The 20325-nt window shown below is 54.3% G+C and overlaps 1 protein-coding gene across 1 annotated transcript in view; it reads left to right on the top strand.

The window, feature by feature from the left end:
* The window catches only part of LOC147092802 (pyruvate carboxylase, mitochondrial-like), a gene marked incomplete at its 5' end in the record, with an annotated part of 1160114 nt that overhangs the window by 552948 nt on the left and 586841 nt on the right, over nt 1–20325 (top strand). The window lies entirely within an intron of this gene.

Consider the following 20325-nt stretch of genomic DNA (forward strand, 5'->3'; position numbering starts at 1 on the left):
TGCTCCCCGTTTCTTCTCTCTCTGGGACAGTGGAGCATCTGCACCTATCTTGCTCCCTTCTGGCGTCTTTGTCTCCCCACTCCCGTCCTGCTGCCCCTTTAAGGCGCCTGCCTCTTTCACCCTCTCCTTGTCTTGCCCCCTCCTGCTCCCCGAGATGTCCGACTCCCCGTCTTTCTTTGGAGTACTTACACTTACCCCGCTCTCACCCCCTCTCCCGCCGTGGACACCAGATTCTTTAGGGAGAGCCGAGCCACATTATGGCTCGACTCTGCCCTCGACCGGTGCTGCCCGCTGCTGCCTTTGTCCTTTTCCACCGTACTTGGTGTGTTTTTCACCAACTCCATCCTGTTCTCTGCTCCGCAATTTTCTGCCTCTTCCTGCGCTCTTCTTCCATTCACCAGCTGTGTCCTCCACCTGCTCCGCCCCTCTGGCTGCTCCACTCACACCTCCTGCTTCTTCTCCCATCTCCTTGTCACTCAAGGGGCTTCCTTGTGCCTCACACTCACAGCGGGTGGGGCCTTTATGACACACCCCACAGCTCTCCGCCTTGCAGCTCCGAGCGATGTGTCCAGACTCGCCGCAATTATAACAGTACAAGTCTGGACAGCTTCTTACAAGATGGTCGTGTCCAAGACAATAATAACAAACCTCCTGGTTATCATGCAGTACCCGGAAGTACTGCACTCCTTCCATTGTCTCGAGTATCATGCTATACGGCAATGACTTCACCCCCTCTGGGAACCGCACCTTTACATAACGGGTTCCATCTGCTACCCGCGTTCCTGGATAGTATCTCCTCTTTATTACCGAGCAAATTTTATGGTCCCACGACTCCAACTTTTTTATTAGCACATCGTCCTCAATACAAACCGGCAGGTTTAGGAATGAGACCACCACCTCTTCCGAATATAGCAGAGATACCTCCAAAAATTAGCTCCAACCTTCAAACTCAGTAAAACAATTCTTTCCACCTCCTCTCGGCCACTGACCATCACCTCGAGAGTGAAGAGTCAGAGGGGGACAGAGACGTGGAAGTGGGGGGTTGGGGTGGCAAAGCAGCTTCCCTCACCACAGTCCTCATGTACCGCCGGGATAATATCCCAAGCTTGTATCTCCTTATCCTCGCACTGAACCACCGCCGTGTTTTCTTTTCCAAACCCCCTGGGGTCCCGGCCCAGATCTCTGGGCCTTTTTCTTCTCCCTTCCCCCAACATTTTCTCCCCCTGCAAATTCATCCTGGGAACGTTGTCCTCTGAGGGGCCCGGCACTCCAGGCCCCTCAGCAGCCAGGACCAAAATGGCCCTAAAACCTGAAACAAAAACCCACCACCAGCTTTTTACAAACTCACTCCAACTCCCTGCAGTAATCAAGCAGCCAGCAGCACCTGCCCACTCCTAGCCCCTCCCACCGAGAGAGTGCCACCCACTGAGCCACGGCTGACATGGTCTTCACCCTTGGCTGCTCTTTCCACCAATTTTCACGGGGGTACGTGCGGGATGGATATCGGGGGGAAAATTCAGTTGGTTTGTGCCTCCCGTTAGCGCCTTAAGAGGGCGCTAATGGGGCGCAAAGCAACTGGTGCCAGGGCGCGGCGATGTGTGCACCGCTCACGAAATTAACTAGACATTTTGCGGTGGCGCTAAACACTACCGCCACGATCTCCTGCGCTGGCAGATCGTGACGTCAGTCGAGGGCGCAATGCCCCGGTAGCGCCCCGGACCGGATATTGAGTGGCGCCCCCTGCCTTACCGCCTGCCGCTAGCAACGACAGGTTGAGGGGAGCGTTTTGCCGTCAGGAAGGGACTGGGGGAGCGACCGCTTCCTGCCTTTTTTTGTTGGTAACATTTTTGCACCACGCATTCTGAGAGAGAGAGAGAGACTTCTGGAGAGATTCAACGCTGTGTGAAGGAGTTTTGGGCACTGAGCAGCACTTTGCAGGTTCATTCTGATTTGACCTTCCTTGTATCGATTTAGAAGAGACTGTGGGGGCTGCACTCTGAGCTCTTTCCCTGGGTCTCTCCATTGTTCTTTCCAGCAGATTTGATGGACAGGTCTCTCCAGGCCGAGATTCAAGGCTGCAATGAGCAGGGTGTGGATGGAGAGCAAGATCGACCCTCCCATTTAAGAACTGGCCAGCGCCATTGTGTCTGTGTTCCATTGCTGACTGACATCACATGAGCTTCGCCAGTGCTCTGAGGTAGCGCCTCGCTCCTCGGCGTTAGCGCCTTAAGAGAGGTGTGTAGCGCCTGATTTAGTGCTCCAATCAACTCTGGGGGCGATAAAAGCCAAGTTTGCAGTTGGAGGCGATAATTTGCGGCAGGCAATAAACATTGCGCACGGCCGATAATCACGCCCCAAACGGGGCGATACTGAATTTTTCCCCCATAGTCTTTTTGGAGGGGGTGGTGTGAGTAAACAGTTACCCAACACTTTTAGTGAGCACGTGAGCCAGCAGTTGGGTTTGTGTAAGATTGGCAGGAAGATGGTGGTTAGGCGTCGTCTCATTAATGAGAGCTTTGGTCCCTATCTCACAATGGGCAGAGAATCAGGTAGGCTCTCTTACAGGTGTGCATTCCTCTCCACCGATTTCCCTGTATTCGCGTCTGGTCGCTGCAGCTGACCCTTAGTTAGTCTAGGTGGAAGAGGTCGCGGGTTTGGGAGGTGCTGCCGAAGAAGCTTTGGCGAGTTGCTGCAGTGCATCTTGTCGATGGTACACACTGCAGCCACGGTGCGCCGGTGGTGGAGGGAGTGAATGTTTAAGGTGGTGGATGGGGTGCCGTACAAGCGGGTTGTTTTGCCCAGTACTACCGAGAAAATTCAACAGGGCTATGCTATGAATCAAACAGCGCAGCCACATGTGAGTGATTCCCCACTCCTGCTGTGTAAGAGGAGAAGGAATTACTTTATGGCTATAACGAGCACTTTCCTCTCCTACAATATTAAACGCTGAGATAAATTGGGTGAGTGGTGGTGGGTGAGTGGCGGTGGTGAGTAGCGGTGGGTTAGTGGCGGTGGGCGAGTGGCGGTGGGCGAATGGCGGTGGGTGAGTGGCGGTGGGTTAGTGGGCGTGGGTGTGTGACGGTGGATTAGTGGCCGTGGGTGAGTGGCGGTGGGTTAGTGGCTGTGGGTGTGTGACGGTGGATTAGTGGCCGTGGGTGAGTGGCGGTGGGTGACTGGCGGTGGGTGAGTGACCGTGGGTGAGTGGCGGTGGGTGAGTGACCGTGGGTGAGTGGCGGTGGGTTAGTGGCCATGGGTGAGTGGCGGTGGGTGAGTGACCGTGGGTGAGTGGCGGTGGGTTAGTGGCCATGGGTGAGTGGCGGTGGGTTAGTGGCCATGGGTGAGTGGCCATGGGTGAGTGGCGGTGGGTGAGTGACCGTGGGTGAGTGGCAGTGGGTTAGTGGCCATGGGTGAGTGGCGGTGGGTGAGTGGCAGTGGGTGAGTGACCGTGGGTGACTGGCGGTGGGTGAGTGACCGTGGGTGAGTGGCGGTGGGTGAGTGACCGTGGGTGAGTGGCGGTGGGTGAGTGGCCGTGGGTGAGTGGCCATGGGTGAGTGGCAGTGGGTGAGTGGCAGTGGGTGAGTGGCGGTATCTGTCACCTCCCGTACAGACTGTGTGCTCCTGCTGTAACTTGGGGAGTGTGGCAGCGACATCAGAGGACACGGTGTGTGAGAGCTGGGTGGTGATGGATGAGCCCGCACTTGTCTGTCTGGTATCTTCAGTGAGAACAGGAGCTGTACATATCGGATAATGGACAGAGTGAGTTACACGGCAGTAATTCAACTGAGTGGCTCAGATATCCTCGCAGTGTATGATTGTCACCCGAGCCCCGGGAACGGAATGACATTACTCGCTCTCACCCTACTGTAATATATTGTACACCGCAGAGTGCAATATACTGTCAGTAGCCTCCGCAATGACCCCGTTAATTCTTTGTTTGGGTCAGTGGCCCATTCAACATACGTTGTGCATTTCTCGCATTGAAAAGCTGGTGAACAAGAGTCAAGAGGAAAAGTGGGGAAAAGCAGAGGCAGCTGGGTAATATATATGCAGAGCAAAATTCCCCAGCTACTAGTCCAAGGGCAGAGTGGAAGGGGGAGCACAAAAACAAAAGGAAGTAAATTAACGACACCAATGACTCTTTTGTTGATACGGAAAACAAAAATTGTTTCCCCCCGTGCTTAATATTATAACAGTCAATATTACAGTATATAAGTATACAGGGGCTGCGGTCAGTATCACCCCAGGGTACAGGGGCTGCGGTCAGTGTCACCCCAGGGTACAGGGGCTGCGGTCAGTATCACCCCAGGGTACAGGGGCTGCGGTCAGTATCACCCCAGGGTACAGGGGCTCGGGTCAGTATCACCCCAGGGTACAGGGGCTGCGGTCAGTATCACCCCAGGGTACAGGGGCTCGGGTCAGTATCACCCCAGGGTACAGGGGCTCGGGTCAGTATCACCCCAGGGTACAGGGGCTCGGGTCAGTATCACCCCAGGGTACAGGGGCTCGGGTCAGTATCACCCCAGGGTACAGGGGCTGCGGTCAGTATCACCCCAGGGTACAGGGGCTCGGGTCAGTATCAGCCCAGGGTACAGGGGCTGCGGTCAGTATCACCCCAGGGTACAGGGGCTGCGGTCAGTATCACCCCAGGGTACAGGGGCTGCGGTCAGTATCACCCCAGGGTACAGGGGCTGCGGTCAGTATCACCCCAGGGTACAGGGGCTCGGGTCAGTATCACCCCAGGGTACAGGGGCTGCGGTCAGTATCACCCCAGGGTACAGGGGCTGCAGTCAGTATCACCCCAGGGTACAGCGGCTCGGGTCAGTATCAGCCCAGGGTACAGGGGCTGCGGTCAGTATCACCCCAGGGTACAGGGGCTGCGGTCAGTATCACCCCAGGGTACAGGGTCTGCGGTCAGCGTCACCCCAGGGTACAGGGGCTCGGGTCAGTATCACCCCAGGGTACAGGGGCTCGGGTCAGTATCAGCCCAGGGTACAGGGGCTGCGGTCAGTATCAGCCCAGGGTACAGGGGCTGCGGTCAGTATCACCCCAGGGTACAGGGGCTGCGGTCAGTATCACCCCAGGGTACAGGGGCTGCAGTCAGTATCAGCCCAGGGTACAGGGGCTGCGGTCAGTATCACCCCAGGGTACAGGGGCTGCGGTCAGTATCACCCCAGGGTACAGGGGCTGCGGTCAGTGTCACCCCAGGGTACACGGGCTCGGGTCAGTATCACCCCAGGGTACAGGGGCTGCGGTCAGTATCAGCCCAGGGTACAGGGGCTGCGGTCAGTATCACCCCAGGGTACAGGGGCTCGGGTCAGTATCACCCCAGGGTACAGGGGCTGCGGTCAGTATCACCCCAGGGTACAGGGGCTCGGGTCAGTATCACCCCAGGGTACAGGGGCTGCGGTCAGTATCACCCCAGGGTACAGGGGCTCGGGTCAGTATCACCCCAGGGTACAGGGGCTGCGGTCAGTGTCACCCCAGGGTACAGGGGCTCGGGTCAGTATCACCCCAGGGTACAGGGGCTCGGGTCAGTATCAGCCCAGGGTACAGGGGCTCGGGTCAGTATCACCCCAGGGTACAGGGGCTCGGGTCAGTATCACCCCAGGGTACAGGGGCTCGGGTCAGTATCACCCCAGGGTACAGGGGCTGCGTTCAGTATCACCACAGGGTACAGGGGCTCGGGTCAGTATCACCCCAGGGTACAGGGGCTCGGGTCAGTATCACCCCAGGGTACAGCGGCTCGGGTCAGTATCACCCCAGGGTACAGGGGCTGCGGTCAGTATCACCCCAGGGTACAGGGGCTGCGGTCAGTATCACCCCAGGGTACAGAGGCTCGGGTCAGTATCACCCCAGGGTACAGGGGCTCGGGTCAGTATCACCCCAGGGTACAGGGGCTCGGGTCAGTATCACCCCAGGGTTCAGGGGCTGCGGTCAGTATCACCTCAGGGTACAGGGGCTGCGGCCAGTATCACCCCAGGGTACAGGGGCTCGGGTCAGTATCACCCCAGGGTACAGGGGCTCGGGTCAGTATCACCCCAGGGTACAGGGGCTGCGGCCAGTATCACCCCAGGGTACAGGGGCTGCGGTCAGTATCACCCCAGGGTACAGGGGCTGCGGCCAGTATCACCCCAGGGTACAGGGGCTCGGGTCAGTATCACCCCAGGGTACAGGGGCTCGGGTCAGTATCACCCCAGGGTACAGGGGCTGCGGTCAGTATCACCCCAGGGTACAGGGGCTGCGGCCAGTATCACCCCAGGGTACAGGGGCTCGGGTCAGTATCACCCCAGGGTACAGGGGCTCGGGTCAGTATCACCCCAGGGTTCAGGGTCTCGGGTCAGTATCACCCCAGGGTACAGAGGCTCGGGTCAGTATCACCCCAGGGTACAGGGGCTGCGGTCAGTATCACCCCAGGGTACAGGGGCTCGGGTCAGTATCACCCCAGGGTACAGGGGCTCGGGTCAGTATCACCCCAGGGTACAGGGGCTCGGGTCAGTATCACCCCAGGGTACAGGGGCTGCGGTCAGTATCACCCCAGGGAACAGGGGCTCGGGTCAGTATCACCCCAGGGTACAGGGGCTGCGGTCAGTATCACCCCAGGGTACAGGGGCTCGGGTCAGTATCACCCCAGGGTACAGGGGCTGCAGTCAGTATCACCCCAGGGTACAGGGGCTGCGGTCAGTATCACCCCAGGGTACAGGGGCTCGGGTCAGTATCACCCCAGGGTACAGGGGCTGCGGTCAGTATCACCCCAGGGTACAGGGGCTGCGGTCAGTATCACCCCAGGGTACAGGGGCTGCGGTCAGTATCACCCCAGGGTACAGGGGCTGCGGTCAGTTTCACCACAGGGTACAGGGGCTCGGGTCAGTATCACCCCAGGGTACAGGGGCTGCGGTCAGTTTCACCACAGGGTACAGGGGCTCGGGTCAGTATCACCCCAGGGTACAGGGGCTGCGGTCAGTATCACCCCAGGGTACAGGGGCTGCGGTCAGTATCAGCCCAGGGTACAGGGGCTGCGGTCAGTATCACCCCAGGGTACAGGGGCTCGGGTCAGTATCATCCCAGGGTACAGGGGCTCGGGTCAGTATCACCCCAGGGTACAGGGGCTCGGGTCAGTATCACCCCAGGGTACAGGGGCTCGGGTCAGTATCACCCCAGGGTACAGGGGCTCGGGTCAGTATCACCCCAGGGTACAGGGGCTCGGGTCAGTATCACCCCAGGGTACAGGAGCTTGGGTCAGTATCACCCCAGGGTACAGGGCTCGGGTCAGTATCACCCCAGGGTACAGGGGCTCGGGTCAGTATCACCCCAGGGTACAGGGGCTGCGGTCAGTATCACCACAGGGTACAGCGGCTCGGGTCAGTATCACCCCAGGGTACAGGGGCTCGGGTCAGTATCACCCCAGGGTACAGAGGCTCGGGTCAGTATCACCTCAGGGTACAGGAGCTTGGGTCAGTATCACCCCAGGGTACAGGGGCTCGGGTCAGTATCACCCCAGGGTACAGGGGCTCGGGTCAGTATCACCCCAGGGTACAGGAGCTTGGGTCAGTATCACCCCAGGGTACAGGGGCTCGGGTCAGTATCACCCCAGGGTACAGGAGCTTGGGTCAGTATCACCCCAGGGTACAGGGGCTCGGGTCAGTATCACCCCAGGGTACAGGGGCTGCGGTCAGTATCACCCCAGGGTACAGGGGCTCGGGTCAGTATCACCCCAGGGTACGGGGGCTGCGGTCAGTATCACCCCAGGGTACGGGGCTCGGGTCAGTATCACCCCAGGGTACAGGGGCTCGGGTCAGTATCACCCCAGGGTACAGGGGCTGCGGTCAGTATCACCCCAGGGTACAGGGGCTCGGGTCAGTATCACCCCAGGGTACAGGGGCTGCGGTCAGTATCACCCCAGGGTACAGGGGCTCGGGTCAGTATCACCTCAGGGTACAGGGGCTGCGGTCAGTATCACCTCAGGGTACAGGGGCTGCGGTCAGTATCACCCCAGGGTACAGGGGCTGCGGTCAGTATCACCTCAGGGTACAGGGGCTGCGGTCAGTATCACCCCAGGGTACAGGGGCTGCGGTCAGTTTCACCACAGGGTACAGGGGCTCGGGTCAGTATCACCCCAGGGTACAGGGGCTGGGGTCAGTATCACCCCAGGGTACAGGGGCTCGGGTCAGTATCACCCCAGGGTACAGAGGTTTGGGTCAGTATCACCCCAGGGTACAGGGGCTCGGGTCAGTATCACCCCAGGATACAGGGGCTTGGGTCAGTATCACCCCAGGGTACAGGGGCTGCGGTCAGTATCACCACAGGGTACAGGGGCTGCGGTCAGTATCACCCCAGGGTACAGGGGCTCGGGTCAGTATCACCCCAGGGTACAGGGGCTGCGGTCAGTATCACCCCAGGGTACAGGGGCTCGGGTCAGTATCACCCCAGGGTACAGGGGCTGCCGTCAGTATCACCCCAGGGTACAGGGGCTCGGGTCAGTATCACCCCAGGGTACAGGGGCTCGGGTCAGTATCACCCCAGGGTACAGGGGCTCGGGTCAGTATCACCCCAGGGTACAGGGGCTCGGGTCAGTATCACCCCAGGGTACAGGGGCTCGGGTCAGTATCAGCCCAGGGTACAGGGGCTGCGGTCAGTATCACCCCAGGGTACAGAGGCTCGGGTCAGTATCACCCCAGGGTACAGGGGCTCGGGTCAGTATCACCCCAGGGTACAGGGGCTCTGGTCAGTATCACCCCAGGGTACAGGGGCTGCGGTCAGTATCACCCCAGGGTACAGGGGCTCGGGTCAGTATCACCCCAGGGTACAGAGGCTCGGGTCAGTATCACCCCAGGGCACAGGGGCTGGGGTCAGTATCACCCCAGGGTACAGGGGCTCGGGTCAGTATCAGCCCAGGGTACAGGGGCTGCGGTCAGTATCACCCCAGGGTACAGGGGCTCGGGTCAGTATCACCCCAGGGTACAGAGGCTCGGGTCAGTATCACCCCAGGGTACAGGGGCTCGGGTCAGTATCACCCCAGGGTACAGGGGCTGCGGTCAGTATCACCCCAGGGTACAGGGGCTCGGGTCAGTATCAGCCCAGGGTACAGGGGCTGCGGTCAGTATCACCCCAGGGTACAGAGGCTCGGGTCAGTATCACCCCAGGGTACAGGGGCTCGGGTCAGTATCACCCCAGGGTACAGGGGCTGCGGTCAGTATCACCCCAGGGTACAGGGGCTCGGGTCAGTATCACCCCAGGGTACAGGGGCTCGGGTCAGTATCACCCCAGGGTACAGGGGCTGCGGTCAGTATCACCCCAGGGTACAGGGGCTCGGGTCAGTGTCACCCCAGGGTTCAGGGGCTCGGGTCAGTATCACCCCAGGGTACAGGGGCTGCGGTCAGTATCACCCCAGGGTACAGGGGCTCGGGTCAGTATCACCCCAGGGTACAGGGGCTGCGGTCAGTATCACCCCAGGGTACAGGGGCTCGGGTCAGTATCACCCCAGGGTACAGGGGCTCGGGTCAGTATCACCCCAGGGTACAGGGGCTCGGGTCAGTATCACCCCAGGGTACAGGGGCTCGGGTCAGTATCACCCCAGGGTACAGGGGCTCGGGTCAGTATCACCCCAGGGTTCAGGGGCTCGGGTCAGTATCACCCCAGGGTACAGTGGCTCGGGTCAGTATCACCCCAGGGTACAGGCGCTCGGGTCAGTATCACCCCTGGGTACAGGGGCTGTTGTCAGTATCGCCCCAGGGTACAGGGGCTCGGGTCAGTATCACCCCAGGGTACAGGGGCTGCGGTCAGTATCACCCCAGGGTACAGGGGCTCGGGTCAGTATCACCCCAGGATACAGGGGCTGTGGTCAGTATCCTCACTGGAGGAATCTCTTTGTTCAGCAGGATATTAAATTCTCTTATCAAGTTGGGTTAAATTGTAGATTTTCTCTGGTAAATTCTTTGAAGAAGAATGCTCTCCGCAGAGCCACCTTCGCTCTCACCTATTCTGTTCATGTTTTATAAGCTCCATTGTCCTCAGATTATAGTCCCAGATTCAGGGGATCTATTTCTCTCAACTTGCTCTTCAGCACAGATCTCGTGAGGTTAATGGCATTGTCTCTGTTTTCAAACCGAATTTGCAGGAGCAATAGTTCCTTGAATGGTCATCAGCTTGTGTCACGTTGTCTCTGGGCTTAGCACCGCGCAAATGAATCTGCCGCTTGTCCCTCGTGTACTGCGGTGACTGCTGCTCTCTTGCACTGGTCACAAGGGGAGCCTCCTGCTCAGAGTTCAATGGCAGAGCGATCAAGGCAGGATTCAGTCTTGTGTATCATTGATGCCAGGGCCTCTGTGACACCTGGAACAGATGGTGTGGGAGGACGTACCCCGGACTGTGGGGAGGGAAAGGAGCGTGATTATCGCTGCATGCAAGGCCCCCTTGAGGTTGTAATTTAAACTTTGGTGATAATTGCCGGGATGGAAGATGCCTGGCATAAGTAGAGAATCTTTCTGATTTACACATCCTACCCCCCGTGGTGTTACAGATTTGAAATATTGCTGATCTATTCCTACACTCTCCTGGCCAGTCTCCTGCCTTGCACCCACTTGATCGGTCCCCCATCCACCACCTTAAACATTCACTCCCTCCACCACCGGCGCACCGTGGCTGCAGTGTGTACCATCTACAAGATTGCACTGCAGCAACTCGCCAAGGCTTCTTCGGCAGCACCTCCCAAACCCGTGACCTCTTCCACCTAGAAGGACAAGGGCAGCAGGCACATGGGAACACCATCACCTCCAAGTTCCCCTCCAAGTCACACACCATCCTGACTTGGAAGTATATCGCCAATCCTTCATCGTCGCTGGGTCAAAATGCTGTAACTCCCTCCCTAACAGCACTGTGGGAGTACCTTCACCACACGGACTGCAGCGATTCAAGAAGGCGACTCACCACCACCTTCTCAAGGGCAACTAGGGATGGGCAATAAATGCTGGGCCTTCCCAGCGATGCCCATATCCCATGAACGAATAAAAGAAAACCCTCTGTAAACTTCAGTTCATCCAAATCTCTGCTGCCCCATATCCTGTCTCACAACAAGTTCGCCCATCACCCCTGTGCCCGGCCCCTGGTCCAGCAAAGCCTCAATTTTAAAATTCTCCACCTTGTTTTCAAATCTCTCCACGGCCTCGCCCCTCTCTGCCCTTTGTAACCTCCTCCAGCCCCACAACCCTCCGAGATCTCTGCGCTCCTCCAATTCTGGATTCTGGAGCATCCCCAATTTTAATCGCTCCATCATTGGCGGCCGTGCCTTCAGCTGCCTGGGCCCTAAGCTCTGGAATTCCCTCCCTAAACCGCTCCGCCTCTCTCTCCTCCTTTAAGATGCTCCTTAAAACCGAGCTCTCTTGCCCTAATATCTCCTTATGTGGCTCGGTGTCAAATCTTGTTTGATAATCGCTCCTGTGAAGCAGCTTGGGACGTTTTACTACATTGAAGGCGCTGTATAAATGCAAGTTGTTGTTGTCATGGAATTAAATTTATTGCGAAATGTACTGTGATATGTCGAAAACCAAATAACAAAAGCTGTCCTGGCTTCCCCCGTTCTCAATTTAGTCGCTCGTGTCAATGTTTTTCTTTCCACCTCTGTTGCAGAGACAGGAATTGAGTGGCAACGAGTTAATATTCCTACACCTCAGCCACTTGATCTGATAAAGAGCAGAAAGGCAATTAGGATGATTATGCTGATGCTGGAGGACCTAGAGAAAGCAGCTCGAGATTTAATATGACAAGAATGGGATTGCATTCAGCAGCCCAACTGATGAATACCAATGATTTCTTTTGTTGGATGAATAACTAGCCTCAATTTGTAGTTTCAACAATCTCCGCTTCCCGAGACAGCCTGCCCTGTGTCTTCCAGCTCTTCCCCAAGTCCGCCACCTCCGCTCATCTGAACCAGCGGCTCAGAGTTAAGAATATAAGAAATAGGAGCAGGAGTCGGCCATATGCCCCTTCGAGCCTGCTCCACCATTCAATAAGATCATGGCTGATCTTCAACCTCAACTCCACTTCCCTGCTCGATCCCCATATTCCCTTCATTCACTTTGTTCCCAAAATCTATCAATCTCAGTCTTGAATATGCTCAACGACTGAGCCTCCACAGCCCTCTGGGGGAGAGAATTCCAAAGATTCACCACCCTCTGAGTGAAGAAATTCCTCCTCATCTCAGTCCTAAATGGCCGACCCCTTATTCTGTGACTGTGACCCCGTGTTCTAGATTCCCCAGCCAGGGGAAACATTTTCCCAGCATTAACCCTGTCAAGCACCTTAAGAATTTTATATGTTTCAATGAGATCACCTCTCATTCTTCTAAACTCTAAGGAATATCGGCCCAATCTACACAATCTCTCCTCATAGGGCAATCCCCCCATCCCAGGAATCAGTCTAGTGAACCTTTGCTGCACTCCCTCTAAGTCAAGTATATCTTTCCTTAGGTAAGGGGACCAGAACTGTACACAGTACTCCAGGTGTGGCCTCACCAGTGCCCTGTATAAATGCAGTAAGACTTCTTTACTCTTATACGCTAATCCCTTTGTAACAAAAGCTAACATGCCATTTACTTTCCTAATTGCTTGCTGTACCTGCATGTTAACTTTCTGTGATTCATGTACAAGGACACCCAGGTCCCTCTGAGTGCAAACACTTCCCAGTCTCTCAGCATTCAAAAAATATTCTGCTTTTTTGTTTTTCCTACCAGAGTGGATAACTTCACACTTCCCCCATTGTATTCCATTTGCCATGTTCTTGCCCACTCGGTCAACCTGTCTATATCTCTCTGCAGCCTCTTTGCCTCCTCCTCACAGCTTACTTTCCCACCTAACTTTGAATCATTACACTCAGTCCCCTCATCTAAGTCATTAATATAGATTATGATTAGCTGAGGCCCAAGCACTGATCCTTGCGCTATCTCACTAGTTACAGCCTGCCAACCTGAAAAAGTCCTGTTTATTCCTACTCTCTGTTTTCTGTCCGTTAACCAATCCTCAATCCATGCTAATATATTACCCCCAGTCCCATGAGCCCTAATCTTGTGTAATAACCTCTTGTGTGGCACCTTATCGAATGCTTTTTGAAAATCCAAATACACAACATCCACTGGTTCCCCCTTATCCATCCTATTAGTTCCATCTTCAAAAAACTCTTTAACAGATTCATCAAACACGATTTGATCAAACACAAGTTGATTGGAAGCAGACCGGAGATGACCCACTGCAAGAAATAAAGAACTTGCATTTCTATAGCGCCTTTCTCCACCTCAGGACGTCCCAAAGCGCTTCACAGCCAATGAAGTACTCTTTGATGTGTAGTCACTGTTGTAATGTAGGAAACGCGGCAGCCAATTTGCGCTCAGCAAGCTCCCACAAACATCAATGTGATAATGACCAGATCATCTGTTTCAGTGATGTTGGTTGAGGGATAAATATTGACCCAGGACACCAGAGAGAACCTCACTGCTTCTTTTCCAATAGTGCCCGTGGGATCTTTTGCATCCACCTGAGAGGGCCTCGGTTTTAACGTCTCATCTGAAAGGCGGCACCTCCAACAGTGCGGTGCTCCCTCAGTACTGCCCCTCCGACAGTGCGGCGCTCCCTCAGTACTGCCCCTCCGAGAGCGCGGCGCTCCCTCAATAATGACCCTCCGACAGTGTGGCACTCCCTCAGTACTGCCCCATCAACATTGCAGCACTCCCTCAGTACTGCCCCTCCGACAGTGCGGCGCTCCCTCAGTACTGCCCCTCCAACAGTGCGGCGTCCCTCAGTACTGCCCCTCCGACAGTGCGGTGCTACCTCAGTACTGCCCCTCCGACAGTGCGGTGCTACCTCAGTACTGCCCCTCTGACAGTGCGGCACTCCCTCAGTACTGCCCCTCCGACATTGCAGCACTCCCTCAGTACTGCCCCTCCGACAGTGCGGCACTCCCTCAGTACTGCCCCTCCGACAGTGCGGCACTCCCTCAGTACTGCCCCTCCGACATTGCGGCACACCCTCAGTACTGCCCCTCCGACATTGCGGCGCTCCCTCAGTACTGCCCCTCCAACATTGCAGCACTCCTTCAGTACTGCCCCTCCGACATTGCGGCACTCCCTCAGTACTGCCCCTCCGACAGTGCGGCGCTCCCTCAGTACTGCCCCTTCGACAGTTCAGCGTTCCCTCAGTACTGCCCCTCCAACAGTGCGACGCTCCCTCAGTACTGCCCCTCCGACAGTGCGGCGCTCCCTCAGTACTGCCCCTCCAACAGTTCAGCGCTTCCTCAGTACTGCACCGTCAGCCTGGATTATGGGCTCAAGTCTCTGGATTAGTTTCTGTAGTTTTATGACTTTCGCTCAGTGCCCATCTGCACCAATGCAACTGAGACTGACGTGTGTGTTTCTTTTCATTTATTCACGGGAATGTGGGCATCGCTGGCAAGGCCAGCTGCAGTTATTGCCCATCTGATACAGAATGCAGTTAAGTGTTAACCACATTGACCGGACCAGACAGAGCGTGGGACTGGAGCTAGGTGTCGGCCCAGACTGGGTCAGGACGGCAAGTTTCCTTCCGTTTGTGAACCCGTTGGGTTTTCACAACACTCCGACACTTTTACTGATATCAGGTTAGTTTTGGATTTGTTTTTTTATAAACTGAATTCAAATGTGGGATTTGAACTCATATCTGTGGATGATTAAGTCCAGGCCTCTGGATTACTAGTCCAGGAGCATAACCACTACACTGCCATACCCCCTGGTTGTGCAGTAAGATACGACTTTGATTTTGGCACAGTGTGCCCTGGCTTGGGTGGGGGGTGGTGGGTGGAGTGTGCACAGTAGCGTCACCTCTGATCCTCGTCTTAATCAAAATATTGGAACTCCCTCCCTAACAGCACTGTGGGAGCACCTTCACCACACGGACTGCAGCGGTTCAAGAAGGCGGCTCACCACCACCTTCTCAAGGGGCAACTAGGGATGGGCAATAACTGCTGGGCCTTGCCAGTGAACGCCCACACCCCATAAACGAATGAGCTAGAAGTTGCCGATTATCTCCCCCGTCCTCCTTTGTCTCACCCCTGGGAGAAGATGTCCTCTTTGTGTGAGCTGCAGTGAAATGATAAATGCGTTGAGAAATGAGTCGATGGTTTCTCACAACCAGGGGAAACCTTCCCTCTACATTGAAAAGTGTACCTCTTGTGCCCGAGAGCGCTGGCAACCTGCCATGGACCTCTGCCAACTGACTTCCCCTTCAGTCTTTCACTCATCGTGGAGGCGAGCCTCCAAGCCCCCGATACCTCTTCATGTCAGTGAACTTGAGCTCCTCCAAAACCCTACTGCCCCGTATCTGAACTTGCACCAAGTCCCGTTCACCCAACGCCTTGATTTTAAAATTCTCATCCTTGTGTTCAAACCCCTCCATGGCCTCGCCCCTTCCTACCTCTGTAACCTCCTCCAAAGACAGAAAAACTCGCATTTCTACAGCGCCTTTCACAACTACTGGACGTCTCAAAGCACTTTACAGCCAGTGAAGTACTTTTGAAAGTGTGGTCACTGTTGTAATGTAGGAAACGCGGCAGCCAATTTGCGCACAGCAAGCTCCCACAAACAGCAGCATGATAATGACCAGATCATCTGTTTTTAGTGATGTTGATTGAGGGATAAATATTGGGCCCAGGACACCGGTGAGAACTCCCCTGCTCTTTTTCGAAATAGTGCCCGTGGGGTCATTCACGTCCACCTGAGAGAGCAGACTCGGTTTAACATCGCATCCAAAAGACGGCACCTCCAACAGTGCAGCACTGGAGTGTCAGCCTAGATTTTTGTGCTCAAGTCTCTGGTGATCTCTGCGATCCAACCCTCTGAGATCTCTGCACTGCTCCAATTCTGGCCTCTTGCACACCCCTGATTATAATCGCTCCACCATTGGCGGCCGTGCCTTCAGCTGCCTGGGACCCTAAGCTCTGGAACTCCCCTCCATAAACTTCTTCGCCTCTCTCTGCTTCTTAAATCCTACCTAGACGGGGAAAGGCTGTTACCACTATTTGATGGTACAAGGACTAGGGGACACAGATTTAAGGTTTTGGCCAAAAGATACAGGGGGGGATGTGAGAAAAAACTTTTTTAACGCAGCGAGTGGTGAGGACCCGGAACTCGCTGCCGACGGAAGTGGTGGAAGCGGAGACACTCAATGTTTTCAAGGGGAGACGGGATAGGCACTGGAGGGAAATAAACTTGCAGGGTTACGGGGATAGAGCGGGGGAATGGGACTGAATGGATCGCTCCACAGAGAGCCGGCACGGACTCGATGGGCTGAATGGCCCTCTGTGCCGTTATGACTATATGACCTCTTTGACCAAGCTCTTGGTCACCTGTCCCGAATTTCTCCTTACATGGCTCGGTGTCAAAGTTTGTTTGCTCACGCTCCTATGAGGCGCCTTGGAGCGTTTTACTGGGTTAAAGATTTTAGCTTTAGATGCAAGTTATTGTTGTTGTGGTCGGGGGAGTTGTTACATTGCTATATTTACCCTGATATGCCTGAGGCCAAATAACAAAGCGAACCTCACTTCACTTGTACTAATGCAAGTTGTTGCGATCAGGAATTCAGCAGAGTGAGGGAATCAATCTTGCTTCTCCTGCACAGCCCGAATGCACCATGAGAGCTGATTCGGTGCTTTGCTGGGTAAGATGGCTCCTGAGTACGTAGGGAAGACTGTGATTCAAGCTGAGTTCCACGGACATCTTCGTGTGGGTGGAATAATGCTGCCACTATGCTTGCAGCTGCTTCCTCTAAACGCCAACCCCTTTTCGAAATCTTTGCAAACGTCCCTCTAATTATAGCTCTCATTAAAATTCAGATCGGGGACGAGATAATGTAAGGGAGTGAATCCGAGAGAGATTTCCTTCATCCTTGGAGACCCGAGTCCAGATTGGCCCAGTTAATAAGAGTAATCAATGTGACCAGTCCCTGGGACCTTTTAAAGGTTGCGAATGGCATGGGCTCTGGCAATCTCAGTTAAGTCTTTCATGGTTGAGCTATTTTTGCTCTGAATTCTATGTCCCTAGTTTGCGTTGAGAAATGAAGTCTTTGAATGTGTGCAGAATGGAAAATGCCACCAGTCCCATGGAGAACATGCTTCCGAGAGCAGAACAGAGAAAACACTGCAATCTTTAGCGTCTTGGACACATGGCCCTAATAATTCCACCCGAGCACTCCCTCAGTAAATCACTTTCGTTCCTTGAGCCCATCTGCTATCTGCTATAAATAACTTGCAGCAATTCCCTGTTTGTTTGCTTCTCTCTCCGTACCCGTGCCAGGTACCACCACTGGCCAGGAGGTGGGCCGATTTCTGCCACACTGGCAGATAGAATTCAATACAGGTAAGCGTGAGGCGGTGCAAATTGGAAGGGATAGCGGGTGTTATGTGGATAGCATGCCGTAAAAATAGCTCGAAAGGAGTCTGGGCATGACCGTAGATTGAACGGTCTCGCAGCAATAAAGAAACAGAATTGAACGCTTGAGATTGTTGGCAGGCCAGCTGAGGATGGGTCGGAAGATGTTGTGCGGACACCGTACGGGTCACACCTCGAGTACTGTGCTCTGGTTTTGGTCGCCAAGCCCCAAGGGAAACGTTTGAGCCCTTGCAGGGGGAGCAAAGAGAAGTCTCGAGGGCTCGTGTCTTGAGGGACTGAGATACGAGGATCGACCGGCGAGACTGGGGCTCCAGCTGAGATCAGTAACTCACTTTCTAGGGAACACGGGGAAGGGCCAGCACCTTGTCAGCTGCGACACACGACTCTGGGCCTCCATGTGCCAACTCCTGCTTAACTCGGCACCAAGTCTGTTTACCAGAGTGCCAAGCCATTACAGCTATTGGCCAGCTAGCCAGTATAGGAGAGAGGAAATTGGAGGGGAGGCTTCCTGACAAAAATTAACAGCTCAACTCATTTAACTGCAGGAATATTTGCAACCTCCTGGGACCATGTTTACCAGAATTCCCTTTACTTTCTGGTTAATTTTTTTAATTCATTCACGGGATCTGGGCGTCGCTAGCAAGGCCAGCATTTATTGCCCATCCCTAATTGCCCCTTGAGAAGGTGGTGGTGAGCTGCCTTCTTGAACCGCTGCAGCCCATGTGGTGAAGGTACTCCCACAGTGCTGTTAGGGAGGGAGTTCCAGGATTTTGACCCAGTGACGATGAAGGATCGGCCATATATTTCCAAGTCAGGATGGTGTGAGACTTGGAGGGGAACTTGGAGGTGGTGGTGTTCCCATGCGCCTGCTGCCCTTGTCCTTCTAGGCGGAAGAGGTCGCGGGTTTGGGAGGTGCTGCCGAAGAAGCCTTGGTGAGTTGCTGCAGTGCATCTTGTAGATGGTACACACTGCAGCCAGGGTACGCTGGTGGTGGAGGGAGTGAATGTATAAGGTGGATGGAGTGCCAATCAAGCGGGCTGCTTTGTCCTGGATGGTGTTGAGCTTCTTGAGTGATGTTGGAGCTGTACTCATCCAGGCAAATGGAGAGTATTCCATCACACTCCTTACTTGTGCCTTGTAGATGGTGGAAAGGTTTTGGGGAGTCAGGAGGTGAGACACTCACCGCAGAATACCCAGCCTCTAACCTGCTCTTGTAGCCACAGTATTTATGTGGCTGGTCCAGTTAAGTTTTTGGCCAATGCTGACTCCCAGAATGTTGATAGTGGGGGATTCAGCGATGGTAATTGTTAAGTCTGTGTGTTATATTGAGAATTACTACACAGACCACAAGAGTAAAATTTAACAGGTCTTTATTGGTTGAAGGTCAGGGCGGAACTGCCCAATAAATCATTACACCGCACTTATATGCCGGTGTGGTCACCACCGGTATTACAGTATACAGCAGCCAAGATAAAGTAGTGCAACCCTTAAAATAGTTCTCTTAAAGGTGGAACGGTTACATACACTACAATCCTCCCTTTTTAGCTTAACAGTATATATTCCTCATTAAACATAACATCATAACATATATACACAACTTCATGTAAAAACAGTTCACAGATTCAGTCTCTGCAGCGGCGCCTCCTGCGCTTCTTGACTCGGTCCGGATAACGCCTCGGTGGTGTAGTAGTTTTCGGTGGTGTAGGAGGTTCTTTTGGCAAGGTCGATTCGGCTTGAATGCCAGTGTCGGGTTCATCTGATTGCAGTATCACCGGATCGGAGGTAGATACTATGGGTATCTCTGCTTCATCATTAGGCGTATAAAATTTTGGTGTAGTTTGTCCCTTTTCGGATGACTCTATGATCTGGTCAGCATGGCGCCTTTCAGGGGTCTCTGGTTCTCGTTGCTGGGGTGACTCATCTAATGGTCCTTCACTGGACTTAACAGCTTGAACTTTCGTAACTTCAGAACCAGCATTGTTGACTTCTAAAGGCTCGAGTACCTTGGGAAGTTTTTCTGCTTCCAGACTGATTTGGCTCAGTTCGGAGGGACCACGTGCGTGACCTGGTAGGGGTGATAATGGTTCAGATGAGTCATCATCTTCTGCTTCTTCTCTATTGTCTTCTATTTCCTCCATCACTTCAGCTTTTGCCTCTGCCACCAATCCCCTGAGTGGCTTAGTACTGCTGACACTGCTCACAAAAGGGTGTTCTTTCTTCTTAGCTTTCAACTGATCGATGAATTTGACATATTCCCTTTCTTGCTCAGCTTTGATTCGTTTGGCCTCATCGCGCAGACGGCTTGTGTGTTCCTGCTCCATTTTCTCAATCAGCTGCTTCTGCTGTCTTTCCAGATTCTCCCACTCTGTGTCAAAGAACTTTTTCTTTGCATTCATCTCTTGCTCAAAACGGCGAATCATTTGTTCTAATTGCTGTTGTAGTTTGAAATTGAGTTGAGTTCGAGCCCGGTGTTCCTCAGAAATGTGCATGTCTGTAGACTGGACAGACTCAGAATTCTCTGTCAAACTTCGAGTAGGCTTGCTCTCCACTGGAGCTTTATCCAAAGGGGGCTTCAGGAACTTGCGTTCAATTCCCTGTTCCAACTGAAGCAAAGCAACAGCCAGGTAATGCACCACAGAGTTTACATGTTGTGGAGTACTAGCACTGGTAGACACAGAACTTCTCGTTTCAGTCTTGGGTTCCAAAGGCCTGTCTTTAGAGTTATATCTATTGTTCATGCCATCAAGTTCCTTGGCCTCCTCCCCTTCAATTTTAACAGTTCCGTTTTCCTTCACATCATTTCCCAGTAATTGAATACCATTTTGTGTAGGACGTGCTTCACTCAATAATTCATACTGTCCAGTTTCCAGCGCTGTTTGCCAGGTTCGATCTTCAATGTCCAGCAGCAGATCCTTCAATCG

Source organism: Somniosus microcephalus, unplaced genomic scaffold (genome assembly GCF_052327205.1).
Source record: "Somniosus microcephalus isolate GS21.2 unplaced genomic scaffold, FLI_Smic_1.0 unresolved_chr2, whole genome shotgun sequence".
NCBI lineage: Eukaryota > Metazoa > Chordata > Chondrichthyes > Squaliformes > Somniosidae > Somniosus > Somniosus microcephalus.